The 16,948-nt window shown below is 40.2% G+C and overlaps 1 protein-coding gene and 2 long non-coding RNA genes across 3 annotated transcripts in view; 2 read left to right on the top strand and 1 right to left on the bottom strand.

Annotated features, from left to right (window-relative positions):
• Window positions 1–3,677, top strand: part of LOC125557473 — a 29,226-nt gene extending 25,549 nt beyond the window's left edge. The window contains exon 8 of the mRNA XM_048720117.1: window positions 110–3,677. The gene's annotated coding sequence lies outside the window, so the exon portion shown is untranslated. The remainder of the gene's footprint in view (window positions 1–109) is intronic.
• A 644-nt stretch (window positions 3,678–4,321) lies between these two features.
• LOC125557617 lies at window positions 4,322–6,891 on the top strand. The gene is made up of 2 exons (XR_007305342.1): window positions 4,322–4,755; window positions 5,443–6,891. It is a non-coding gene; the product is annotated as an uncharacterized LOC125557617 (long non-coding RNA).
• On the bottom strand, window positions 6,235–15,169 carry LOC125557618. Its single transcript, XR_007305343.1, has 2 exons — window positions 8,130–15,169; window positions 6,235–7,934 (listed from the first exon to the last, which is right to left on the bottom strand). It is a non-coding gene; the product is annotated as an uncharacterized LOC125557618 (long non-coding RNA).
• Between the last annotated feature and the right edge of the window lie 1,779 nt (window positions 15,170–16,948).

The following is a 16,948-nucleotide window of genomic DNA, read 5'->3' as shown; positions in this document are numbered from 1 at the left end:
ATTGTGAATAATAACAATAAAAAAGAAAAAAAAGGTATAAGGACACTTTTAGATACATTTGATACATTTGATACATTGCTGCTTTGCTACAGTTGATAAAAAAAAAAAGGTATAAGGACATTTTTAGATACATTTGATACTGCGCTTGAAGATGAACTACTGGTCCACCTCGGCCCTCTCCAAGTCCTCCTCCACGGCCGCATCACGCACAAATGTCTTATTGCATCCCTCTTGCGTACAAACGCATGGTCCTCACACACCTCGGCCCTCTCCAAGTTGAAGATGAACTACTGGCCCACCTCGGCCCTCTGCAAGTCCTCCTCCTTGTTTGCGAGGTCGACAAAACAGTATGTACACGAGTTCGTGTCGTTTTGTCTGGAAGTGCTTGGATAAATATACAAAAAAGAAAAGACAGGTCGGACAACTACTCAACTACTGTAGTACACTTTGGAACTTTTGGGATGCGAATAATGGAGATGCGATTGTGAATAATAACAATAAAAAAGAAAAAAAAGGTATAAGGACATTTTTAGATACATTTGATACATTTGCTACATTGCTACTTTGCTACATTGCTGCTTTGCTACAGTTGATCAAAAAGAAAAAAGGTATAAGGACATTTTTAGATACATTTGATACTGCGCTTGAAGATGAACTACTGGTCCACCTCGGCCCTCTCCAAGTCCTCCTCCACGGCCGCATCACGCACACATGTCTTATTGCATCCCTCTTGCGTACAAACGCATGGTCCTCACACACCTCGGCCCTCTCCAAGTTGAAGATGAACTACTGGTCCAACTCGGCCCTCTCCAAGTCCTCCTCCTTGTTTGCGAGGTCGACAAAACAGTATGTACACGAGTTCGTGTCGTTTTGTCTGGAAGTGCTTGGATAAATATACAAAAAAGAAAAGACAGGTCGGACAACTACTCAACTACTGTAGTACACTTTGGAACTTTTGGGATGCGAATAATGGAGATGCGATTGTGAATAATAACAATAAAAAAGAAAAAAAAGGTATAAGGACATTTTTAGATACATTTGATACATTTGCTACATTGCTACTTTGCTACATTGCTGCTTTGCTACAGTTGATCAAAAAGAAAAAAGGTATAAGGACATTTTTAGATACATTTGATACTGCGCTTGAAGATGAACTACTGGTCCACCTCGGCCCTCTCCAAGTCCTCCTCCACGGCCGCATCACGCACACATGTCTTATTGCATCCCTCTTGCGTACAAACGCATGGTCCTCACACACCTCGGCCCTCTCCAAGTTGAAGATGAACTACTGGTCCAACTCGGCCCTCTCCAAGTCCTCCTCCTTGTTTGCGAGGTCGACAAAACAGTATGTACACCAGTTCGCGTCGTTTTGTCTGGAAGTGCTTTGATAAATATACAAAAAAGAAATGACAGGTCGTACAACTACTCAACTACTGTAGTGTTTGCCCATGATAGGAGCCAAAAGACCAGCTAATGCGTTTAAAAACGCTTTTGTCTCCATCGGAATGCTTTGTTTTCAACTGTGCGTCATTTGTTGGCTTTCGTCCCGAATGATTTTTGCAAAAAGCTTTTCTTACCTGAAGATAGCACCTAGACTTGCATTTGGCTCGATATATTTCATATCCGGCACTTTGGAACTTTTGGGATGCGAATAATGGGGATGCGATTGTGAATAATAACAATAAAAAAGAAAAGAAAAAGGTATAAGGACATTTTTAGATACATTTGATACATTTGCTACATTGCTACTTTGCTACATTGCTGCTTTGCTACCGTTGATCAAAAAGAAAAAAAAGGTATAAGGACATTTTTAGATACATTTGATACTGCGCTTGAAGATGAACTACTGGTCCACCTCGGCCCTCTCCAAGTCCTCCCCCACGGCCGCCTCACGCACAAATGTCTTATTGCATCCCTCTTGCGTAGAAACGCATGGTCCTCACAAACCTCGGCCCTCTCCAAGTTGAAGATGAACTACTGGTCCACCTCGGTCCTCTCCAAGTCCTCCTCCTTGTTTGCGAGGTCGACAAAACAGCATGTACACCAGTTCGACTCGTTTTGTCTGGAAGTGCTTTGATAAATATACAAAAAAGAAACGACAGGTCGGACAACTACTCAACTACTGTAGTGTTTGCCCATGATAGGAGCCAAAAGACCAGCTAATGCGTTGAAAAACGCTTTTGTCTCCATCGGAATGTTTTGTTTTCAACTGTGCGCCATTTGTTGGCTTTCGTCCCGAATGATTTTTGCAAAAAGCTTTTCTTACCTGAAGATAGCAATTAGACTTGCATTTGGCTCGATACATTTCATATCCGTCATTTTGAAACTTTTGGGATGCGAATAATGGGGATGCGATTGGGAATAATAACAATAAAAAAGAAAAAAAGGTATAAGGACATTTTTAGATACATTTGATACATTTGCTACATTGCTACTTTGCTACACTGCTGCTTTGCTACAGTTGATCAAAAAGAAAAAAAAGGTATAAGGACATTTTTAGATACATTTGATACTGCGCTTGAAGATGAACTACTGGTCCACCTCGGCCCTCTCCAAGTCCTCCTCCACGGCCGCATCACGCACAAATGTCTTATTGCATCCCTCTTGCGTACAAACGCATGGTCCTCACACACCTCGGCCCTCTCCAAGTTGAAGATGAACTACTGGTCCAACTCGGCCCTCTCCAAGTCCTCCTCCTTGTTTGCGAGGTCGACAAAACAGTATGTACACGAGTTCGTGTCGTTTTGTCTGGAAGTGCTTGGATAAATATACAAAAAAGAAAAGACAGGTCGGACAACTACTCAACTACTGTAGTACACTTTGGAACTTTTGGGATGCGAATAATGGAGATGCGATTGTGAATAATAACAATAAAAAAGAAAAAAAAGGTATAAGGACATTTTTAGATACATTTGATACATTTGCTACATTGCTACTTTGCTACATTGCTGCTTTGCTACAGTTGATCAAAAAGAAAAAAGGTATAAGGACATTTTTAGATACATTTGATACTGCGCTTGAAGATGAACTACTGGTCCACCTCGGCCCTCTCCAAGTCCTCCTCCACGGCCGCATCACGCACACATGTCTTATTGCATCCCTCTTGCGTACAAACGCATGGTCCTCGCACACCTCGGCCCTCTCCAAGTTGAAGATGAACTACTGGTCCAACTCGGCCCTCTCCAAGTCCTCCTCCTTGTTTGCGAGGTCGACAAAACAGTATGTACACCAGTTCGCGTCGTTTTGTCTGGAAGTGCTTTGATAAATATACAAAAAAGAAATGACAGGTCGTACAACTACTCAACTACTGTAGTGTTTGCCCATGATAGGAGCCAAAAGACCAGCTAATGCGTTTAAAAACGCTTTTGTCTCCATCGGAATGTTTTGTTTTCAACTGTGCGCCATTTGTTGGCTTTCGTCCCGAATGATTTTTGCAAAAAGCTTTTCTTACCTGAAGATAGCACCTAGACTTGCATTTGGCTCGATATATTTCATATCCGGCATTTTGAAACTTTTGGGATATATTTCATATCCGGCACTTTGGAACTTTTGGGATGCGATTGTGAATAATAACAATAAAAAAGAAAAAAAGGTATAAGGACATTTTTAGATACATTTGATACATTTGCTACATTGCTACTTTGCTACATTGCTGCTTTGCTACAGTTGATCAAAAAGAAAAAAAAAGGTATAAGGACATTTTTAGATACATTTGATACTGCCCTTGAAGATGAACTACTGGTCCACCTCGGCCCTCTCCAAGTCCTCCTCCACGGCCGCATCACGCACAAATGTCTTATTGCATCCCTCTTGCGTACAAACGCATGGTCCTCACACACCTCGGCCCTCTCCAAGTTGAAGATGAACTACTTGTCCATCTTGGTCCTCCCCAAGTCCTCCTCCTTGTTTGCGAGGTCGACAAAACAGTATGTACACCAGTTCGCGTCGTTTTGTCTAGAAGTGCTTTGGTAAATATACAAAAAAGAAAAGACAGGTCGGACAACTACTCAAGTACTGTAGTGTTTGCCCATGATAGGAGCCAAAAGACCAGCTAATGCGTTTAAAAACGCTTTTGTCTCCATCGGAATGTTTTGTTTTCAACTGTGCGCCATTTGTTGGCTTTCGTCCCGAATGATTTTTGCAAAAAGCTTGTCTTACCTGAAGATAGCACCTAGACTTGCATTTGGCTCGATATATTTCATATCCGGCACTTTGGAACTTTTGGGATGCGAATAATGGGGATGCGATTGTGAATAATAACAATAAAAAAGAAAAAAAAGGTATAAGGACACTTTTAGATACATTTGATACATTTGCTTTGCTACAGTTGATCAAAAAGAAAAAAAAAGGTTTAAGGACATTTTTAGATACATTTGATACTGCGCTTTAAGATGAACTACTGGTCCACCTCGGCCCTCTCCAAGTCCTCCTCCACGGCCGCATCACGCACAAATGTCTTATTGCATCCCTCTTGCGTACAAACGCATGGTCCTCACACAGCTCGGCCCTCTCCAAGTTGAAGATGGACTACTGGTCCACCTCGGTCCTCTCCAAGTCCTCCTCCTTGTTTGCGAGGTCGACAAAACAGTATGTACACCAGTTCGACTCGTTTTGTCTGGAAGTGCTTTGATAAATATACAAAAAAGAAAAGACAGGTCGGACAACTACTCAACTACTGTAGTACACTTTGGAACTTTTGGGATGCGAATAATGGAGATGCGATTGTGAATAATAACAATAAAAAAGAAAAAAAAGGTATAAGGACATTTTTAGATACATTTGATACATTTGCTACATTGCTACTTTGCTACATTGCTGCTTTGCTACAGTTGATCAAAAAGAAAAAAGGTATAAGGACATTTTTAGATACATTTGATACTGCGCTTGAAGATGAACTACTGGTCCACCTCGGCCCTCTCCAAGTCCTCCTCCACGGCCGCATCACGCACACATGTCTTATTGCATCCCTCTTGCGTACAAACGCATGGTCCTCACACACCTCGGCCCTCTCCAAGTTGAAGATGAACTACTGGTCCAACTCGGCCCTCTCCAAGTCCTCCTCCTTGTTTGCGAGGTCGACAAAACAGTATGTACACGAGTTCGTGTCGTTTTGTCTGGAAGTGCTTGGATAAATATACAAAAAAGAAATGACAGGTCGTACAACTACTCAACTACTGTAGTGTTTGCCCATGATAGGAGCCAAAAGACCAGCTAATGCGTTTAAAAACGCTTTTGTCTCCATCGGAATGCTTTGTTTTCAACTGTGCGTCATTTGTTGGCTTTCGTCCCGAATGATTTTTGCAAAAAGCTTTTCTTACCTGAAGATAGCACCTAGACTTGCATTTGGCTCGATATATTTCATATCCGGCACTTTGGAACTTTTGGGATGCGAATAATGGGGATGCGATTGTGAATAATAACAATAAAAAAGAAAAGAAAAAGGTATAAGGACATTTTTAGATACATTTGATACATTTGCTACATTGCTACTTTGCTACATTGCTGCTTTGCTACCGTTGATCAAAAAGAAAAAAAAGGTATAAGGACATTTTTAGATACATTTGATACTGCGCTTGAAGATGAACTACTGGTCCACCTCGGCCCTCTCCAAGTCCTCCCCCACGGCCGCCTCACGCACAAATGTCTTATTGCATCCCTCTTGCGTAGAAACGCATGGTCCTCACAAACCTCGGCCCTCTCCAAGTTGAAGATGAACTACTGGTCCACCTCGGTCCTCTCCAAGTCCTCCTCCTTGTTTGCGAGGTCGACAAAACAGCATGTACACCAGTTCGACTCGTTTTGTCTGGAAGTGCTTTGATAAATATACAAAAAAGAAAAGACCGGTCGGACAACTACTCAACTACTGTAGTGTTTGCCCATGATAGGAGCCAAAAGACCAGCTAATGCGTTGAAAAACGCTTTTGTCTCCATCGGAATGTTTTGTTTTCAACTGTGCGCCATTTGTTGGCTTTCGTCCCGAATGATTTTTGCAAAAAGCTTTTCTTACCTGAAGATAGCAATTAGACTTGCATTTGGCTCGATACATTTCATATCCGTCATTTTGAAACTTTTGGGATGCGAATAATGGGGATGCGATTGGGAATAATAACAATAAAAAAGAAAAAAAGGTATAAGGACATTTTTAGATACATTTGATACATTTGCTACATTGCTACTTTGCTACACTGCTGCTTTGCTACAGTTGATCAAAAAGAAAAAAAAGGTATAAGGACATTTTTAGATACATTTGATACTGCGCTTGAAGATGAACTACTGGTCCACCTCGGCCCTCTCCAAGTCCTCCTCCACGGCCGCATCACGCACAAATGTCTTATTGCATCCCTCTTGCGTACAAACGCATGGTCCTCACACACCTCGGCCCTCTCCAAGTTGAAGATGGACTACTGGTCCACCTCGGTCCTCTCCAAGTCCTCCTCCTTGTTTGCGAGGTCGACAAAACAGTATGTACACCAGTTCGACTCGTTTTGTCTGGAAGTGCTTTGATAAATATACAAAAAAGAAAAGACAGGTCGGACAACTACTCAAGTACTGTAGTGTTTGCCCATGATAGGAGCCAAAAGACCAGCTAATGCGTTTAAAAACGCTTTTGTCTCCATCGGAATGTTTTGTTTTCAACTGTGCGCCATTTCTTGGCTTTCGTCCCGAATGATTTTTGCAAAAAGCTTTTCTTACCTGAAGATAGCACCTAGACTTGCATTTGGCTCGATATATTTCATATCCGGCACTTTGGAACTTTTGGGATGCGAATAATGGGGATGCGGTTGTGAATAATAACAATAAAAAAGAAAAAAAGGGTATAAGGACATTTTTAGATACATTTGATACATTGCTACTTTGCTACATTGCTGCTTTGCTACAGTTGATCAAAAAGAAAAAAAAAGGTTTAAGGACATTTTTAGATACATTTGATACTGCGCTTTAAGATGAACTACTGGTCCACCTCGGCCCTCTCCAAGTCCTCCTCCACGGCCGCATCACGCACAAATGTCTTATTGCATCCCTCTTGCGTACAAACGCATGGTCCTCACACAGCTCGGCCCTCTCCAAGTTGAAGATGGACTACTGGTCCACCTCGGTCCTCTCCAAGTCCTCCTCCTTGTTTGCGAGGTCGACAAAACAGTATGTACACCAGTTCGACTCGTTTTGTCTGGAAGTGCTTTGATAAATATACAAAAAAGAAAAGACAGGTCGGACAACTACTCAACTACTGTAGTGTTTGCCCATGATAGGAGCCAAAAGACCAGCTAATGCGTTTAAAAACGCTTTTGTCTCCATCGGAATGTCTTGTTTTCAACTGTGCGCCATTTCTTGGCTTTCGTCTCGAATGATTTTTGCAAAAAGATTTTTTTACCTGAAGATAGCACCTAGACTTGCATTTGGCTCGATATATTTCATATCCGGCATTTTGAAACTTTTGGGATGCGAATAATGGGGATGCGATTGTGAATAATAACAATAAAAAAGAAAAAAAGGGTATAAGGACATTTTTAGATACAATTGCTACATTGCTACTTTGCTACATTGCTGCTTTGCTACAGTTGATCAAAAAGAAAAAAAAAGGTATAAGGACATTTTTAGATACATTTGCTACATTGCTACTTTGCTGCTTTGCTACAGTTGATCAAAAAGAAAAAAAAGGTATAAGGGCATTTTTAGATACATTTGATACTGCGCTTGAAGATGAACTACTGGTCCACCTCTGCCCTCTCCAAGTCCTCCTCCACGGCCGCATCACGAAGAAATGTCTTATTGCATCCCTCTTGCGTACAAACGCATGGTCCTTACACACCTCGGCCCTCTCCAAGTTGAAGATGAAATACTGGTCCACCTCGGCCCTCTCCAAGTCCTCCTCCTTGTTTGCGAGGTCGACAAAACAGTATGTACACCAGTTCGCGTCGTTTTGTCTGGAAGTGCTTTGATAAATATACAAAAAAGAAAAGACAGTCCGGACAACTACTCAACTACTGTAGTGTTTGCCCATGATAGGAGCCAAAAGACCAGCTAATGCGTTTAAAAACGCTTTTGTCTCCATCGGAATGTTTTGTTTTCAACTGTGCGCCATTTGTTGGCTTTTGTCCCGAATGATTTTTGCAAAAAGCTTTTCTTACCTGAAGATAGCACCTAGACTTGCATTTGGCTCGATATATTTCATATCCGGCACTTTGGAACTTTTGGGATGCGATTGTGAATAATAACAATAAAAAAGAAAAAAAAGGTATAAGGACATTTTTAGATACATTTGATACATTTGCTACATTGCTACTTTGCTACAGTTGACCAAAAAGAAAAAAAAAGGTATAAGGACATTTTTAGATACATTTGATACTGCGCTTGAAGATGAACTACTGGTCCACCTCGGCCCTCTCCAAGTCCTCCCCCACGGCCGCATCACGCACAAATGTCTTATTGCATCCCTCTTGCGTACAAACGCATGGTCCTCACACACCTCGGCCCTCTTCAAGCCCAAAGTCACAGGGAAGGTCCAACTATGCTAGTAGACACTAACTATGAAAGATTCAGGAAGAAGATTGAAGTTTAGACTTTTTTTGCAAACTTCCCAAAATTCAAGTTAACCTTAAATAACTTCTACAGATTTTGAGATAATCCAACCAAACTTGGTACACACGTAGCCCGCAACATGCCTAAGACACATACTAAGCCACAAGTCATTGAAAAGTGACGGCCTGGAGAAATATTCAGACTTGGGCTGTACTTCCCTTTGGCAGTCGCACTTCATTTGCGAGCCCCCTCTGCCATGTGTCCTGTGGCGGTTTCTCGTCCCCACTTTTGCCGAAGCGACGGAATTAATGTGTAATACAATTACCTTGATCGATTTTTTAATTATTCAATAATAAAATGTCACTCAAACGTGGCCGGAAAAGTCCATATCAATGTGTCAATTACATCACAAGCACGGCACTCGATGTTGTTCGCATGAAGCCAATTTTTATGTGATATTATGATAAAAACTTGCTAGGGTTAAATGTAATGTTAAAAGTTCTCCAGCTAACAGGGCATTCGCCAAAGAACCAGTTTTCACCAAAAACCCCCGCATAGCCATACAACCCGGCAGCATCCGTATGTAATTTTAGAGTAAGAGACGTAAGCCATCTTCAGAACACAAGGAACGAGCGAACGTTAAAGTCTCGCAAAAAGGTTAACCAAACGAGCATATCCTCTTTGCAGCCTTTAGTCAAACATATGATGATAAGGTTTACGCACTCCAATAGTTAAATCGTATAACCTTCTTAGAAAACTACGTGCTTGCACAATCACGCAATTGCAAAAACTCAATAAACCAATTAACGATTGCAACTCCTGTAATGTGACGCGGTTTCTACTAAAGAAATTAGTCAGTCCTTCAATGCATCGCGCCAGTTTATCTGGGGGTAAACGCGCTTTCATCCGTACCGTGTCAAGCGTGATACCCGCAAATTGGAGTTCAGTGACAGGGCCCAAAGTTTTTTCGCCAGCGATAGGCACCCCTATGACTAGTAAAAGAGATCTGCGACCGACACATAATCCCTCAAAGAAAACTAGAGCTAAGTCTTATAGGTATAGTTTTACGTGAATGTAAGTACTGTACTCTTTTACTTAAAGTTATAACTCACTAGATCCATTTCGAGTATACCTAGATATTTAAACCCATTTTGTTGTTTCACCATGAGATAGCTCTTTTAAGCCTTGTTTTAATTTTGTCATGGATCAATTAGCCGTTTTAAAATTACCATGATTTGATTCAGTGTATTTCGATCTTCGTTGCTATGTTTTTTTTCTTGATTTGATCTTTGATTTCGCGCGAACTTATTATCTATTCCCACTAAATTCAACCAAAATGCAATTTAAAGTTGGGAAGTACATGAAGGAAGCAAAGGAAAAAAGAAACCAGCTATTCCTCAACAATCGGAGGCTTGGTGAGCTTGACAGCGAAATCGAGAGGACGACGGCAAAAAGCCAAAATCAAGGAGACTTCGAAGGCTAAATGCGAAGGTGAGTTGTTTAGTTACCTAATTTTTTGTTGAGTTAAATTTACTGAAGTATGTAGTTATGTTTTGCAAATGATACACCGGAAGTCGACGACTGGCGCGCTGTCTTATCTATCACAATACAATAATTTACGAAACAAAGAAAACCCAAACGAAGCAGATACTCGTTTTAGAGTTACAGCATTTGTATGTGGCTTGTTTATTCTCGGCTTAGTGGACATGAGCTCAAGTGTAAGAGATGTTATTGCATTTTTTTACTTCAACTTCAACTTTATTGTACATAAATACATCTTTTTTCTTTTATGTGCTCACCCGCTGATATGAATGAACGAATGTTGACGTTAACTGCCACCTGTTCTAGATTACTAACAAAGATGTTGTCAATAAGCGTTGCTGATTTTTTATGGATGAGTGTTGGCCTGTCAATAGTTTGAATGAGTTTAAAGTGTTGTTAAAAAATCATGCGCATAGTGACAGCGCCCGCTTTTTTAAAATATCGACGTTAATATCTCCCATGAGGCAAATTTGCTTTCCTTTGCTTATCAGGAAAACAGAGCTCTACTCAAAATGCTTGAAACGCATTGTTTGATGTTTTTTTTTCGAGAACTGTGTAATCCAGGAAAGCATCAATGAGCTCCTCCTACCACCGGGCTCAAGAACAATCAGTTATCAATCAGTCGTCAATGAGTCAATATGTCAGGACAATTTCCCTGAGCGCTCAATTCAAATTTTGTATTCTAAACCTTATTAAATGTCACTCCTAGACTTTGCCACCTAAAATTGTTCTGTTTATAGCAGAATAATGTGTGCGCTCTAAAGTACGAACATTTTCGTCACAGCGCGATAATAATTTATGCAGATTTTGCACTGAAAACGTGAGTGGAAAGCAAATCACTAATTTATCAATCTCTCAACACAACTGCCTTGTTACCTTAGTGGAACCTCGTGTTTAATTTTTATATTTTTCTCATATAAATCTTGATAAATATGTATTATAAATATATTAATACTATTAAATTTTCTTAGGTACATGAATTTGCTGTTTGGAATTTATTACAGTGTACATGTTCTTCTCAATTATATATATGCATTATATCTATGAGCATTTATATCTCTATTAGCGAGGTTATTGTATACCCTTGGCATCTTATTCTCGTAATCTTTTTCTTCAAAAGAATTCCCATAGCTCTTTCTTAGTTTTGTTGCCTTTTGGTTACATGTTTATATAAAAGTTTTTATTGTGTAATTATATTTATAATCTTCAACTTCTAATTTGGAATTCCCGTCTGCGTGTGTTTCAACGATCCCAAGAATATCATGCTTTTTAATTGTGCTTAGATAATCAACATGGTGGAGATTATTCCCAAGGGTTTGGCTGTTGTAACCGTTCATGTTCCAACAGCCAATTTTAACTATTTTTCGGTCTTTAAATATGAAATTAAAGTGTTATAAATTAGCACTTATCTTGGACAATGCTGTCGTAAATAATCTGCCAATACGTTTAGTGCTTGCTACCAGCTTCTTTGTGCCTACTCAGGTGTAGCTGGTCAATATGAAATGCCCTTTCGTCAATATTTCCGAATCTGTCTGCCGTCACGGATTGGTTGTTTATAAACGTGCAGCTGTGATTTGCAGCTGTGAGCTGTGATTACGTCACAATCACGTGACCATATTGGAGCACCCCCTTGACACCAACATGACACCTACCGAGTTTGGTTGTCTTACCAACGAATGAGAAAACTAAGAGAGAAGATAAGGAAAGATGAAGGACAACTTGAAGCCAGTAAAAAAAAGGACATAGAAAGAAAGGCAATGCAACAAAGGAAAAAGCTGTATATAAGCTAAAAAATAGCATAGATGCAAAGGCTGAGGAGAGCTAGAAAGAAGCAGGAAGAGAAAGCTGTGTAAGTGAATGACCTTGGAGCAAGACTGGCAATAATTTGACTCCCCAAAGTTTGGGGAAAGCTGTAAGAAAGGTGAAAAAGCAGCTACCAAAAAAATCCCTTCCAAAGCTTCATGTGTAATTGCTAAGGTTGTTGAAGGCATGTCACCGGGAAAAAGGAGGTCATTGCTTGAAATTTGTGCAGTAAAAAGAGGGAAAATTAGAAAATGATGAAAGAAAGAATGCTTTATCCTAGGAGAGTGTACATGAAATTCAGAAGTTCTATCATAGAAATATCAGGCTAGGAAGAAAAGACTGCATTTCCATCAAAACCACAACAGGAAAAGAAGTCAGACAAAAGAAGCTGCTGCTTTATAACCTGGCCAAAGTCTATGAAATGTTCAAGACAGAATAAAAAATTGAAGTTGGCTTTTCTAAGTTTCAGAGGTGATGCCTATTACACTCAGAGTCAATAAGTCTGCATGTGAAAATATAGAACAGATGATTGATAGCATTAAATCCATCCTACGAACCCTGCCCAAGACAGCAGAGGATCTACTGGGTGTTACCAACAATGTGAAATGTGTCGACAGCGAGTGAAAATGTAGCGCAATTGAAGACGTATTTGGTGAAGTTAATGATGACTGAGCTATTTCTTATAACCAATGGAAAACCACAGATGAAAGTAAAGTTGTGAAGGAACAACTGAACAATAGGTGAGGTGAAGGATGACCTCATTTCTCAGCTAAAGCCATTTATGCCAGATATGTCTACAACACCAGGCGACAGTTCAATGAACTAATCTATCTCAAAGATTCCTTGGCACCAGGAGAAATAATTGTACATGAAGATTTTGCAGAACTTTCAACTCAAGCATGATTATGTCAGCTCACTGGCACAATGAAATGGTCACTGTGTTTACTGCAGATGGGTCACTCCAGCATCAATCATATGCTGTGATCAGTGATGAAATGCACATGACAAGTCCCTTGTATATTCATGTAACTCAGCTATTTTGTAAGAAAAGATAAGTAAAAAAAGATAACAGAAGTTAAAAAAGTTCACTATTGGACTGACGGCCCTTCATCTCAGTTCAAGAACAGGCTCAATCTGCCAAATGTTATCTGCCATGAAGGTGACTTTGACTGAAGTGCTACCGGGAACTACACATGGCAAGGGGCCATGCGATGGTGTTGGAGCTAAAGTAAAGAGGATTGTTCAAAGAGGACTGTTTAGAGAGCAATTTTGCAGTCAAAGGTTGTTGGAACTTTACCTTCAGAGTTTTTCCTTGCTGCTCAAAACCTGTGCAAGAAGGTGAGGGTGTTGTTCTGCTCTGAGAAACCTGTGAAAGATGTCTGAACAGCTCGCTGATAGATGGAGCAAATGCAAACTAATCCCTGCCACCCATTTCCTCCATTAGGTGGCAGCCACACACAACGACAGCTCCGTCAAGGTAGCCAAGAATTCACAGTTTTCTCAATCGGATGAATGCAAAGAACACATTCTACTTCAAGCAATACCATGAGCCCCTAGCCCTACAATCCCAGCTGCTTGTTCTCCTAGTTAAAAGCCAATGTCTGAAGAAGTAACTTGTAATTTGCTTCTTTACTAGTAGTGCGGTTGCCCACGCAGGCGCACTTTGGCCCAGACTCCTTCGGCGTTCTTGGTATCAACATCACATCGAATAGGACTAAGCGTTGATTTTATGGCCAGGAGAACTCCTCTGCCGCCGAGTACTCTGTCTTTTCTAAATATAGAATAGCCCAGTTCAGGGGGGAAGAGTTCGCTGTCTAGGATGTGCGAGTCAATCTTTGTTTCCTGCAGGGCAACAACGTCAGGTTTTTCGGTTTCAAAGCTGGGGTCCCGTCGGTGGCACATTCCAGGGTGGTGAACTCGTTAAAACTTGTGAAGTCAAGCGAACTCATGTGCGTAGTGCGTAGTTGAAAAGTTTGGAAATAGGCAGGTGCTGCAGATCCACGTAAGTTTCGAGTTATTTTGAAGGGCCTCATACGATTTCGTTGTTTGGTTGACTGGGCACTGCGCTGCGCACTGACATATTGTACAATAGGTTGCACAATTTTTTTAAAGTGAAGTTTACTCGCGAAATATTAACTCACAGTTTGCTTTTTGTTCTTGGAAATGTGACAGACACAAACATTTATAATATTATGTACCTGTACATAAGGGGTATAAACATTGTTGATTTAATCATGTTCTATGTGGTGGTGTTGATGGGCGATGCCAGTAAATAATAATTAATATCTACCCTGTATTGTCAGAGAGCTCAGTTATAAGGTTTTTCTTCCAAAATATAAGTGTACAAGAAGCTTGGCTACGAGGGTGTAATCTAGAGCACCTATAATAAAAGCGTGCAAAGCGTGAGAAGAGATGCGAGAGACACCAGAGTATGCCGCTCTTTGGGGAGATGTAAGTTTAAACAATGTTACACCATCAATTAAGTGCACTCTACGCAAAACAAAATAACAAAGGATCAACATAACCCTTTTTAATTTCATTTTACTAAAAAGCCAAACTTGATTACAGACAAATGAAGGCCAATTCTTCATTTATGCGTAATCAAGTAGTATTTTGCACAATACCACAAAAACTGAAAAAAAAATCGTAAAAAAAAACTACTGCATTTCCTCAACAGATCGTGATCACTTTTACAAGACATGACATTACATGACATTATTCTCTCAGGGATTCCTTTGAACAATGGCAGAATTATAATAATAATCCCTTTTGGTGTTGATAGTGCAGCTGCGATAGATCATCCGATCCCAACTCTAGCACCAGTAGCTGCATTGGCACCCGCAGATGATTGCAGTGATTATAACTACCAATAAAATGCAAGATGGCTGACAAGAAAAAATGTTTATTGCTACATTACAGAATTTTGCCATGCTCTGACTCAAGGTCAAATAAGTCCTTTTGGGGTGGGGAAGTGTGTGTATTTTTCTCTGGAATCACATGCTCCATCAAAGTGCTAGCAACATGTAATTTGATACTTTCCCGAATTCCACCAAATTGGGTAGACATGCACTAGACATCCTCATCTTCAGCACTTTCCCAGCCATATCGTCAGATATTGAAAGGAAACTAGTTTTTCCGACGCCAAAATTCACGATAATAATAAGCCTGCCACTTTATCCCTTTAACTCCTGGGTACTTTTGAGCAAAATTGTAAGAAAAAAACAGACTGAAAACAGAAACCTCCCCCCCTATTTCATGTCCAACACTACCAGTTAAGCTAAGCTACCGTTGACCCAAGGCTTGAAGTTTCCAACAATGTAGAGTGCCTAAGGACATCATAAAGTCTATTTGGGCATAATTAATGCTGTGCTTATGGATTTTTGCACGCTGAGGTTGATTCAGTGGGATAATTCCTTGTATGGGCTTCACCAAGTGAGAAAGGAATTTTCTAGTGAATGGCCTCATACTTTCCAATGTGGGCCATCTTTGCTACCCAACCTTATGTTTTGTTTGGCCTCGGGGCAAAGAAACTGTTCTGATTCTGGGGGAGGAGATTGCCCGCCTGTCTGTCAAGGTGTTTTCAAGACTCCCATGATGGAGTGCAGGCATGCAAAATAGGCTAAACATGGTGACTCGCTTCGAATGGAGGTTCTAGCATTGATTAAAATGGGACCTGATGGAGCGCAATAAAGGTATCTATTTGTGACTTGATCTGTGTTTGCTTGTCTCTATTTGTAGTTCGGAATTTTGTGTCTTTTTTTGGTAAGAAATGTTTCTGAGTTTAAACATTTGTTTACGAATTGGTCAGAAATCAAGGTTGAAATTTTGACAAAAGAGTCAATTCTATTACATTACTTAGATGCGCTTTTGAAGGTCGTCTATGCCTTGGAGGAATCTATGAGTATCCGGGTCTGGTGATGTTTAGTTTGCATTTCTACCGTTTTGGAGTTGGGCCTATATTTTACAGGCGTCTCAGGGCGTAATGGTAATGAAAGACTTATGCTAATATAATACCCTGCGCGCCTTGTCACGTGACACCACAGGTAACCCAATGACTCACTTCAAAATGCGATTTTGAGTGCTTTATTGGCGGAAACTTCCACAAAAAATACCTCGAAAAGATGCTTTTTTGCATCTTTAAAAAAACTTTTTAACAAACTTTAACTTTTTAACTTTAAAACAAACATGCCTTCCCAAATGTCATTGAAACTCCTACATCTTTAAACTCGCTTAAATTGGTACTACATGCGATAAACAGAAAGGCTACCTTATTCGTCTTTATTTTTGCGAGTCTTTAATTCCTTGAAAATTTTCTCGGCACATTTGGCGTGTCTCCGCGATCTTCCTGTGTGACCAATTTGGTGGAATTTCGGATAAGTATCAAAACACTTATATTGTTTTCTGGTAATTTCCCCCTAGTGATTGAAAACCTGATCAAGTGTCTGCGTGAAAAGTACACAACTGGTGAGAATGCACTGATAGAGCCGCTTGATAACCTCCATGGCAATGACTCAGAGCTGAAACTGGTCAATAGAGACACTGGTTCCAAACTGGAGGAATTGAACAAAGAATCGAAACTTGGGCTGCTGGGGCTATAACAGCAGAAGAATTGGTTGTGGGTCTTTCGGAACTATGAAGCCTTCAAGACGTTAATGATATTGTCCTTAAGATAGCTTAGCCCTATTGACATGGTTATCCTTGATTATAATAGGCATTGAATATGACAATACTAAGTACGTACTGCTCAAATAAATTAGTGCACAATCTGGGATGCCAATTATATGCTATTATTATAATGCAATGTCCCTTCTTGGTCTGAATGATCAAAAGAAGACGCGAATCTTTCGAAGAGAAGCGACTCTCTTGACAACGAAGTGACAGAAGCGAAACAAAAAACTGAGATTTGAATAGTGAGAAACCTCAACTCTAGACTAGTAACTTGTCATAAGTATTAAAAGAGCTAACTAAAAAATAAATATAATCTTACTACCAAATATAAGTACCCCTGTATCTGACAATTCTGTGTCGCCCCGAAATTATTTACTTCTTGCAAAACATGATAACAATCTAATTGTTTATTAAT

Source organism: Nematostella vectensis, chromosome 12 (assembly GCF_932526225.1).
Source record: "Nematostella vectensis chromosome 12, jaNemVect1.1, whole genome shotgun sequence".
Lineage (NCBI taxonomy): Eukaryota > Metazoa > Cnidaria > Anthozoa > Actiniaria > Edwardsiidae > Nematostella > Nematostella vectensis.
The sequence above is the reverse complement of the archived record's forward strand: the minus strand, read 5'-3'. Positions and strand labels throughout refer to the sequence as shown.